General features: G+C 43.8%; 1 protein-coding gene across 10 annotated transcripts in view; it reads right to left on the bottom strand.

The window, feature by feature from the left end:
* The window catches only part of PLS3 (plastin 3), a 43638-nt gene that overhangs the window by 20478 nt on the left and 11095 nt on the right, over positions 1 to 12065 (bottom strand). The window contains exon 1 of one of the 10 annotated variants that reach the window (XM_042478102.1): positions 10779 to 10921. The exons of 6 other annotated variants lie outside the window; for them this stretch is intronic. The gene's annotated coding sequence lies outside the window, so the exon portion shown is untranslated. Of the gene's footprint in view, positions 1 to 4870; positions 5140 to 10778; positions 10922 to 12065 lie in introns of those variants that run through there. 3 more of the 10 variants (XM_042478107.1, XM_042478110.1, XM_042478106.1) reach the window with 3 other exon arrangements.

Here is a 12065-nt window from a genome sequence, read left to right as displayed (position 1 = left end):
AAGACAAGGAAATAATCAGTGTCAAAAAGACATGGGTTTGATTTAAGTGGGAACCAGGGTCATTTGAACAGGTTCAAACTGATTTGCAATCCAGTTTAAAAGGTAGTGGGAATGAGGCCTAGGAAGGAGACTGGTGACATTCAAACTCATATGCAGAGATCCAATCTGTTAGACAACCACACTATATCTCCTACCAGCTCCATAAAGACAAGAACGTACATGAAACGTTGACGAAAGAGTGTGTTTTCAAATATGCCTTGGGTGCCCTTATGCTAGAGAATCCCTGGAGATTTCCCATGAAGATTGTCTTGTTTTTCAGCAGCAATTGTGAGTAGCTCTCCAGTTTCCTATTGCAAATATGCAATAGGCTTTTGCAAAGGGGCAGAGGATAAAGGACTCTATGTACACTCATCCATGTTCTCACACAATCTAGGTGCTTCTTTGGTGCATCCTTCCATACAATATAAAACCATAGTGCTTTGATTCCACTTTAGCAGCCATGGTTCCATCCTATGGAATTGTGTGATTTGTAGTTTCTTGTGGCACCAGAGCTCTCCGACAGAGAAGGCTCACAAAACTTGCAGAATATCACAGCACTGAGCCATGGCACTTAAAGTGGTGTCAAACTGGATTATTTCTGCAGTGCAAATGCAGCCCCAAACACTTCTGGTCCCAAACATAAGTGAGGTTCAGCTTGTATCCTGCCTGGTTGTTGGTTTATTGGGTACAAAACTCCATCAGCTTGCAACAAGTATATTGTACATATTGGTTGGCCAATTATACATTTTGGATGTACATTTCAGTTGGCTAAAAGCTTGCAACTAGTATATTGTGCATTTCAGACGGCCAATATTGTGCATTTCGGTTGGCTGAAAGCTTGCAACAAGTATATTGTGCATTTCGGTTGTCCAATAAAGTTATCACTGGTGGATTTTTGCTTCGATTTGCTAAATGGCCAACACAGCAACCATTCCACATGACTCCAAGCTGGAAGAATCCAGGTTCAGAAAGGTTAAGCTCTCTTATCTTTTAAACTGTTTTTAACAACAGCAAGGACAGATTAACAATAAAAAAAGAGAGAAAAAGAAACCCATTAGTAGGCTGAAGACATTTTTACAGCAAACAGTTTTGGAAGCTTCATTGCTAGCAAAAAGTCCCTCCAAGCTATAAAAAGCAAACCTTTCCACATTCCGGTACCTGAAAAGCTGGTAGCTCTTATTATTTCCTCCACGTTCCTCTTCTAGCACACCTTTTACTGGAATGGGCTGTTTTATATTGCTACTCAAAAACATATATAGATATATATTTTTCCAGTAAGATCATCATCCCAGCTCTCCAAGTCAAACAGAGGCAGGCTTTAGACGGCAAAAAATTAGGAAGAAGGCAGAAATATCCCAACAATACATTCTCTGGGGCTTCTGGGGGAAGAGAGAATTCCTGAATTGCCAGCAAAGACATTTATTTCTCTACCATGAAAAAGGAAACACACCCACGCTGTCTGTCCAGCAAACTTGCAAGCTTGCTAATACCCAGAAGGACAATGCTTCTTCCAAAAATCTGCATGCTGCTTTCTCTCTGGAAAGTTCGTATTTGAAACCGTCCCGTCTTAAAAGGGCAGAAAACCAAGAATTAAGAATGCAACAAAATGACTCATATGCAGCAGAATTAAGTGGAAGAACAAACTGCATCCCTTTCCAAAGATAGAATCATAGAATAATAGAGTTGGAAGAGACCGCAAGGGCCATCCTGTCCAACCCCCTGCCATGCAGGAACTCTCAATCAAAGCATCCCTGACAGATAGCCATCCAGCCTCTGTTTGAAGAACTCCAAGGAGGGAGATTCCACTTTACTCTGAGGAAGGAGTGTGTTGCACTGTCAGACAGCCCTTACTGCCAGGAAGTTCCTCCTAATGTTGAGCTGGAATCTCTTTTCCTGGAGCTTGCATCCATTGTTAGGTGTTCTAGTCTCTGGAGCAGCAGAAAACAAGCTTGCTCCCTCCTCAATATGACACCCTTTCAAGTATTTAAACAGGGCTATCATATCACCTCTTAACCTTCTCTTCTCCAGGCTAAACATCCCCAACTCCCTAAGTCGTTCCTCATAGGGCATTGTTTCCAGTCCAGACCCTTCACCATTTTAGTTGCTCTCCTTTGGACACGCTAGTTTCTCAACGTCCTTTTTGAATTATGGGACCCAGAACTGGACACAATATTCCAGGTGGGGCCTGACCAAAGCAGAATAGAGTGGCACTATTACTTCCCTTGATCTAGATACTATACTTTTACTGATGCAGCCTAAAATCACATTGGCCTTGTTAGCTGCCGCATCGCACTGTTGACACATGTCCAACTTGTGGTCTACTTGGACTCCCAGATCCCTTTCAAATGTAAAAGTCTCATTCAGCCAGGTGTCCCCCATAATCCTATATCTGTGCATTTCATTTTTCCACCCTAAGTGCAGATGCCAATGAGGTTTTGCTTGCTAAGCTTTCTCCTCTCGTGGGGAGTAACAGAGATAGGAATGTTATCCTTTCCAAAATAAAAATAAAAAATCCCCAAATATTGGTGTTAGTTGCTACTTGGAAGGGATGAGTTTAATGAGTTGATGCTGTGCATTAGTTTAGGAGTAATGTGTTGCAAATATGTTGCTTTTTGGTCAAACTATTTTTTTAAAAAGGCAAACCTTTGAAATACTGTAGTCCCAAATCTCCAAAGTGATGGTTACATTCTGGAAGTAACAAATAGGACATGCTGCATGGAAGACTAGCAACATAGATATTTGCTTATCCTTTTATGCAAGAATAAATACTTTCATTCATTTTCTTTCCAATTGGTGAAATCATGTGTCTTTTTGATTCATATGATTTTTGGCAACTTAAGGTTCTCTCCTCTTTCCCCTTTTTCACTGTGAACTAAAAGGGAAGATTGACAGAAATTGCCCATGTCCCATTTGCAGAGGAGACCTTTGGAGGACTACAACTCCCAGAGTTCCTAGTGACCATGCCAACAGCTGGATTTGGGAAGCTGTAGTCCTTATGGACTTTCTTCCCCCGCCTCCACCTCCAAGCTCTGACTTTGCATTTTTGTTTTCCAGAATGTGCATCCTATTACTATCAGAACGAAAACAGCCAAAATAATAATAATAATGCTTTCAGCATTCCTGTCTCTTGGCACCGCATTGCTTCACTCCTGCTTCCAAATGTCTAGGACAGCCAATGCTACCCATAAGTCACACTGTAGCTCTGCAAAATATTGATTTAGCACCCCACCCCTCCGGACGCGCACTCGCTCATGCGCGCCAATGCTGCCCCAAAAGCATTCCTGGATAGTCTTTCCGAGATATTTGGAAGCCTCCTAAGCCTATCCTCCTCCTTATGCACAGTCTTGGTTATGCAAAAAGTGGAAGCAGCTCTGGAGGACTCACAAAGTGTATTCATTATTAGTGGGTCTCGGGACAAGTATTGCACAACGGTAGATATTGCAGTGCTTCACATACTTAGGGGCTGTACGTACAGGCGGCAGGATGCCGCTCCTTTTTGCGCCGGATGGAGGCCGCGGCAACCGTACACCAGAGGGAGCTAAAGAATCCACAAAAAGCGGTGTCTTCTTGCACCCTGGGAGGGGCATTATAGATGTGGCAGCGTGCCACGATGATGCCCCTTCTGTGCGGCGCCATTTGGGTGCTGTGCTGGAGGTGCAACATCATGGCACACACCGTGTAGATTGGCATGTGCCACAATGATGCCCTGCCGACAGCGGTAGGGCTTCGAGTGTGCGGATGCGCAGGCGCTTTTCACCAGTCTGTACAGGGCCTTAGTCTTCTTATACAAGACCCTCTAAAAATAATACTTTTATGGGTGGGGGAACATCAGGACTGCTGTCAGACAACTGGTGAACTTAAATTGCTTTTAATGGGAAACAAATCCCAACTGCAGACCTATTAGTTCAACAAAAGGTGTAATAATAATAATAATAATAATAATAATAATAATAATAATATTTATTTATTTATACCCCACCTCTCCAATTAGATCGAGGCAGCTAACAACATTAAAAGAATGTTAAAGTACAATAAAACACAATATCTCACAAACCCACCCCACCTACAATAAAGAAGCACAGTACTCACACTATAGAAATAATCCAGTTTGACACCACTTTGTCACATGGAATCTTGGGAATTATAGTTTGTTGTGGCACAGCACTCTATTTGATAGAGAAGGCTCAATGTCTTACAAAACTACAGTCCCCAAAATCCCCAGCATTGAGCCAGGGCAGTTAAAGTGGGTCTGAAGCTGGGTTATTTCTGCAGCGTGTTTTGGATCCAAGGCTGTACCCCACAGTGCAGAAATAATCCAGTCTGACACCACTTTAACTGTCATGGCTCAATACTGTGGACTCCTGGGAATTGTAATTCATTGTGGCGCAGAGCTCTCTTAGACAGTGAAGGCTAAATGTCTCACAAAACTGCCATAAATCCATAGCACTGAGCCACGGCAGTTAAAGTGGATTCAAACTAGATTATTTTTACAATGTAGATGCAGCCTAACAGACTGTCATGGACCATCATATGCCTTTGCTTTTCTCTTTAGGATGGTCCATGACAGTCTGTTAGGCTGCATCCACACTGCAAAAATAACCCAGTCTGAATCCACTTTAGCCCCTTGGATTCCCCCCACTTTGTGTCCATAAATCCACATCCCTTGCATTCTTCATTAAACCAGTCAATCTCACACACACCGGCAAACAAAACCGAAGAGGACGATGGGTTAAATATAAGAAGAGGAAGCCACGCAAACTGCATCCAGGGGAGTTCCCTGCACCAAAACGTACCCAAATTCTCAATTTTGGACCCCTTTGGGCCTCCTTACCTTTTCCTGTCTGGATTTCAGGAGAGAGTAGACCTGTTTGCTCGCCTGTCCTGGCCACGATGTGGAACTTCTTTTGCTCCCACGCCCAGAAAGTTAAATCTGGAAGCCTAGCATTCCTGCGACAATTGTAATCCTAAAGCAAGCAAGTCATAACATTTCCTGCCAGCGAAAGGGATGGCGGCGCGCCGATAGAAGACGACGGAGGCCCAGCCATTTAAAGCCGCCCCCCCTATACACTTCGTCTAGAAACTTGCATTACACAGCAAAACTCCGCCAGAAAAAAGCACTCCGCTGCCTGACGCAGATGGATCCCAGTTCCAGGGGTGTGGCGATGTCGGCTTTGCACACTGACGCTTGACGTGTGCATTAAAACAGAAGTGTTCAGCTATAATGAGGAGGCAGCTTAGCACCTCTGCATGCATTGCTCTGAAAGACTGGACCAAGAAATAAACTCAATACATCCAATATATGGCTTAAAATGATTTCTAAACAATGCACCAAGATGTTTTCTTTCATGCGTCGGCCTTTGATGATGATTGTTATATTTATTTATATCCTGCCCTTCTCCAAAGACTTGGACTCAGGGTGGCTTACAACATTAAAAAACGCCATACAGTTAGAAACGTACAAAAACAATATGTTAAAATAGGATTTAAATGACCACAATCATTAACCGTAGGATCAGTACCCTAATAATCTGTGACTGATTGTTGATGATTGATGAACTTGCCTCTGCTCCAGTTATTGTTAGTAACTGTTAATTATTTAATTATTTAATTTATGAATGGTTGTTTTAATCATTGATCGTTTAATTGCATTTTATTATTATTGATGGGAGGGTTAGGGAGGGGTAGGGTGGTAATGTTTTATATAATATTGTATTGATGTCGTATTTTATTGTAAACCGCTTCGATCATTTGGAGGTGCAGGATATAAATAAATAAATAAATAAATATTAATTAAAAGAAGTTCAATGCTAAAATATCAAAAACAGTTGGCCCTCCGTTTTCACGGGGAATCTGTTCTGGCGCACAAAAATGGAGGCTTGCTCTTATTCAAGCCCCACTGGCTTGAATGCAGCGCACCACCGAGTGCATGGCAAATGTGCATGCATCACTGCAAACAGTGGAGGTCGCCCCTCAGCGTATATTCAAGGGTGCAGATCTGAGATCCGCGCATTAGGAAGGGCGACTGCACTTTAAAAAGATAAAAATGCTTAAAATACATTATTCTTGTGCTCTGGAAAAGAGGCTGGTCTCCTTTTGTCTTGCCAATATTAAACACGCGCATCTTGGGAGAGAGAAGCCTTTGCATTGTTTAAAAGTATCACAATTGACAAAAGAGATCTGGCATTGAGACACTTTCTGGCTGCACTTTCTTTTTTCTTGCAAGGAAGAAGAAGAATAAAAAATTAATATCCCTCCATCAAGGAGGAAAGTGAGTCACCTCCTGACTGGTATTTCTTAGCCATGACCTAGAAATTTGGTTTCTGGAAGCTATTTTTCCAAGAGGGAGATATATGCCAAGGCTCTTTTGGAGGAGGGCTGTGAAGGCATGGGTATCAATCCTTACACAAACACAAACTTCCTTACACAGCCAGCACAATGGGGATTTCCTAAACACTTCCTTCCATATAGTAGACAATCACCCAGACACCCAAAAAGCCAGGACACACTTCTTTTGACACCTCGCTTTCTGACTACTTTACTCAACAGTTGCACATTACAGACAAGCCATCCTCTCCAAAAAGGACCCCGTTCTCTATAGGTCTGTGTGCGGAAGAACCATGTGCCTTTTCAGACATTACTAAGAGTCCCATGCAAGCATGCGAGTTTTCCTGTAGATAAAAATATCTCTGGGTAGGCTGCAACTTTTCCCTCTCAATGAGCAAATCACCCGTGAAGGAGTTCCATCATCCAGTCACCGGATCCATTGCCCCCTCCGTTGAATACAATCACAAGGCTTCCGTTTTTATGACAGCAATGGGAAGGGTGTTTAACCCTTTCATTCCCCATTGATTTCACAACCCAAGGCTTCCATCAGATTTTTGGGGGGGCTGTAATTTCCAGTAGAGCTAATAGTGGGAAATGCTGGGAATTGCAGTCCAGTCCAATATCTGTAGAGCCGCTTGATTCCCATCCATTTGACCCTTACTATGTAAAGCGCTGTGCAAACTTTACAGCACTCTATAACATGCATCTGCTTATCATGTTATAAAATCCATGAGCTTCACTACAGAGTCACCAAATGGGACCAAAATGAAGGCTGCAGGAGGATTTTGGACCTGAATCACCTTCCAAAAAAGCATTTCAGATTTCTGCATATTTTGTTCTAGAACAAACACCTGTGAACTGATTTCTCCCAAGCTTTCACAAATGACCCTGAAATCCTGAGCATCTTCAGAAAGGTTTGCCTTTTACTTCAGTCTCATATGATAAATTGTCATTTGGGGTCAATTTGGCATCAAATTTGGTGCAAAACAAACGTTAAGTGCCACCGGTCAAACCGTGGCTTCACTAAAATCATAAGCAAAATTGCCAACATCATGAGCTGGTACCAGTGTCAAATAAAAGTTTAATGTGCCCAAAGATGTTTTTGTTCTTTGTAGTGCAATAGAGTAGCCCAGTTTCCTGAAATCCTCTGCTTAATATAGCCTCCAACTCCACAATGCCTAAATTGGCCCTTCTCTAGATAAAGAAATAATTACTCAGAGTACCTGGGATCCAAGCACCAGCAAGTAGCTTACTACACTGGGGTTCAGGTTTCTATGATGCAAAGATGAAGGAATGCCGCAGCCCTTCCTCGATACTGTCGGATCAGTAGCAATCTGGCTTGGAGCTCTGGAAGGGCTCAGAAGCGGAAACGCCAAGATCAGGATGTGCTGCAAATTGCAAACTAGAAACAACAACAAAAACCCTATTTGGATATAACGCATCAGACTTTGCAAATGGCCAGGAAACAGCTTCCAAAACCTGCCACCAATAGCTACCTGCACAAGTAATGCCAAGAGAGAATGACACACAGGAAATTACATCAGGAAGATGCTTGCTACTTACTTCCCACATTATTTTCTCCAGACAAGGGGAGAAAGCAAGAAGAGGCTAAGTTTCACTGAGACACACCTTCTCCACTTTCCGGAGCATGGCTGGGCAAGCTTAGTTTCTTTGTATGACTTGTAAACCAACTTACTCACTCTCTCCACCTGGAGACACCCAACTCCTTCTGCAGAAGTACTACAGAGTTTGGGAATGACAGCGGAGTACAACCTTCCCCACCCACAGCTCTGCACCAATCCTCCTCCTTGGCAGCTACCACCCCTGCGAATGGGGATGCTACTGGTACCTCTACTAAAGGGTAACTAAGGGGCTCTTCAGATTGGCCATTAAGGATGGCTTGGGGGTGGAGTTGGGGTATTGTGTCCCCATGACGCATGTCCTTGCTCCGCCCCCAGGTGCCATGACATCATGCACTGTGCCACACAGCATCATGGCATTCCTCCAGCGCTGCGTTCGCATGACACTGTGCTGGAGGAGTGACGTATAGCTGTGACAACGCAGCTATTGTGCCCTTTCCAGGGCACAAAAAGGAGCCACTTTTTGCAGATCCTTTTTGCGCCCTGGAAATGCCGGATTGGGGCTACGGCATGTGATTGCCACAGCCACGATCCAGCAAAAATGGAGGCGCCTGCAGGCTGCCCCTTAGGGTAGTCTGAAGAACCCCTAAGCCAAGAGGACTGCAATGCTCTAGGGCTGTGATTCCCAAACTCTTCAGGAGTTTTGGACTTCACTTTCCCAGAAGCCTCAGCCAACTTGGTTAATGGTCAGGGATGCTGGGAGCTTAAGTCCAAAACATCTGGAAGATGAGAGTTTGGGAACCATTGCTCTAGGGCAGTGATGGCGAACCTTTTAGAGACCGAGTGCCCAAACTCAAATGCGTTCCTTCACCGGGTGTTACCTGGTGTGAGGAGCTGGGACTTCCAGGGGCAGGACTTCTGAAGGCCTGGGAGGGTAGGGAAAGAGTAGGAATAGTCACACAGCTGCTCCTACTCTTCCCCTGCCCTCTCATCTCTCTGTGCGCCCTCAGAAATGGCTTTGTGTGCCACAGAGGCTTTGCGTGCCGTGGGAGCGGCAACAAATTTCAACAACAAACAGCCACTAACCAAGGCTTTCCAAGGCTGAATCTGCACTGCAGAAATAATCCAGCTTGACACCACTTTCTTCATTCTTCTGTGAAACATTTAGCCTTCTCTAACAGAAAGCTCTGGTGCCACAGCAATCCTAGGATTCCAGAGCATTAAGCCACGGCAGTTCAAATGGTATGAAACTGGATTATTTCTGCAGTATGGACACAGCCCCAAAGAAGAGAAGTCTGTATTTGGGGTCAGTGGGTACATCCAGCTTCAGGGCTGCACTTTTGCCCATCTCTAGGTTGGGATGAGTTTCCATCTTTTTTGCAAAAGAGATGCATTTGCTCTTCTGCTCAAGGCAACGGCAGAAGAGACAGCGGCCCATAAAGTGCCCGCCTGGCAAGCTGGCAGGGGATGTATATTTGGCTTTCATTATGAGGAATTTTCTTGTCTTTAGCTCTCCTCCGTAGGCTCAGCCAGAGTTCTGAGACACAGTAAAGCCAGGGACTCAGAGCTAAATTTAAAACATGCCTCCCTCTTTGTTCGGCTTGTCAGCATCAGGAAATGAATGGGTAGAAAGAGCTTATTAGAGGCTCCGAGAGAGACATTTGTCTGCACTGTGCTCGGATTGTGCGTTTTGCCTACAATTCTGTATTTCTGTGTCAGTAAGACCAGACCAAACCCAGAGAGAGAAGAGAAAGCACAGTCTTAAACATTGTATTATAGGGTTTTTAAGGTTGTTGGCACTTCTCCTCCATTGTTTCAGCAATAAATAGAACTATGACTGTAGCTTTTTAACTGTTGCAAGCCATCTTGAATCCCAGACTTGGAAAAATAACAACAACAAGAACAACAGCAGCAAATACTCACAACAGGGGGAAAATGAGAGAGGGATGGGGAAGAAATTAATTTAGATTGCAATATCCATGTGCCAAGTTTGTGTTACTTGAATCTATACAAGACCTGTATAAGCATGGATCTACCAGTTCCTTCCTCTGAAATATAGCCTAAAACATCCAATTCTAACTCTTGGATGAGCGAATGAACTTAACATGTGAAAAATAAGAAACTGAGCAAAATTGAACTTGACAGAATCTATCCATTTGTATGCAGAGGAAAGAACAAAAACAGAGGTTAGATCACTGGTATCTTTGCATGCAAATTGTAGAAGTCGCTGCCCTCACTTATCTGCCTTGTCCATAATTTGTTGAAAATGTCATCTGAGAAGACATCTACTAGAGAAAAAGGACATTTATTGGGCCAACCAAATGCAAAAAAATACATGTCGCAAGCTTTCCTTTGGGTGGGATTAGTCTCCCCCTCCCTGCCAAAAATTTACACTTGTCCCTCCATCTTTGCTAGGTTTAGGAGCACAAGACCCCTATGAATATGGAAAAACTGCAAATAACAAAAACACCATGCTTTTACCTGACAGGACATCTCTCTAGGAGGTCCTCCAGGGCAACTCCGTGGTCAACGGCCGGTGGAGCTACAAATGCCTACTGGAGTGTTCTCTCTAGGAATCTCTAGGTCTTTCAGTGCAACGTTTAGTTAAAGCTGACCACAGAGTTGCACTGGAGGACCTAGATATTCCTAGAGAGAACATATTAATCAAAGCTGTGAATAATAAAATCCGCAAATATCAAAGCCGCAAATATGGAGGGATGAGAGTATACCGCTTCCCAGCACCAGATTGGCAAATATGTAGGTGAAGAGTCAGAGGTTTCACATCTCCGCAAGGATCTGGAAGGGAATGAGTGGGATGGCAGGAACCAGTATTACCTTGCTAAGCAGAAAAGCAAATGACGATAACCGTCTCAGGAAGAGAAGCGGATCACCTCCAAGGATGGTGGCTATTGTCTCTGGATGAGTCAGGACGGTTGCCGCAAGGGGGGTAGTTGTGCAACTTTGCAGGAGGAAAAGTTGGGAAACCGCATGACCGGAAGCATGGTTCCATAACAGGCCAGCAAGGTGGCTGTGTTCAAGTGTTTACCTTTGCAAAAGCAGGCAAGAGGCCGCCTGCCTGAGCAACAGAGCTGCCACTTATTTGCCGGAGTATGTGCCTTTTCAAAACAGAATCTCAAGAATGCAACAAAACAAAGGAGGCAAATAAAAGTTAAACCTCTCCAATGTGAATGGCATAGTAACATCTTTTGGACCATAACAAACTCAGTAGACTCATAAGTACAGAATGCAAGGACATCGCCGTGTTTGTCGGGAGCATCGGCATGCAAAGGGGTTTTGCAACATCTTTGAGAGGTTCGTAGACATGGGCTGCATCCACACTGGAGAAATAATCCAGGTTGACAGCACTTTACCTGCTATGGCTCCATGTTGTGGAATTATGCAGACAGTAGTTTTGTGAAATACTAAGCCTTTCCTGTGGTGCCGCAACAAACTACATATCCCAGAATTCCATATCATTGAGCCATAGCAGTTAAAGCAGTGTCAAACTGGAATATTTCTGCAATGCAGATGCAGAAGCCATAATAGTCTACTTCCTCAGATGCATGCAGTGAATTTAAGCATGCAAGTAAAAAAACAAATTGTTTAAGTTAATAATTACTTTTTCTTTTTTTCCTTTTCAATAAAAAGATTAAAAGGAGGGAAATAGGCTTCTGTGTACTCAGAACCTATTTCTTCCCTATCCCTACGGGTAGCTCAGAAGAAATCGAAGGGAGGGTTAATTGCAGGAAAATCTCCCTCCAAATGGAGAGACTGGCCCCAAAGGTTGGGGAAAGAGCTTGGAAAGAAGCAACATAGAATTATTGCACGGTTGCACCCCCCCAAATGAAAACAATGTACTAAATGGAGGCCATCCAACCATAATCCTTGCCTTTGTTTGAGATCTGCCTGCAAGATCCAGTTCCTCCTTTCCCCCCAGGATTGAAACCAAACCCCTCTGTTCTGGCTGCATTCAGTGAACCTTGCATTAACAGATGCTGAGGACCCACTGATCTCAAGAGGAAAAGCTAATAATGTTTTCCTAGCTTCCTAGAGGCTTCTGCATTGCCAATATGTGTGTGTGTCTGTGTCTTCAAGTCGCCTGTCATGGCGACCTCATAGATT

The sequence above is a fragment of the Sceloporus undulatus genome, chromosome 7, assembly GCF_019175285.1.
Source record: "Sceloporus undulatus isolate JIND9_A2432 ecotype Alabama chromosome 7, SceUnd_v1.1, whole genome shotgun sequence".
NCBI classification, from domain to species: domain Eukaryota; kingdom Metazoa; phylum Chordata; class Lepidosauria; order Squamata; family Phrynosomatidae; genus Sceloporus; species Sceloporus undulatus.
This window is presented reverse-complemented; position numbering and strand designations above follow the sequence as displayed.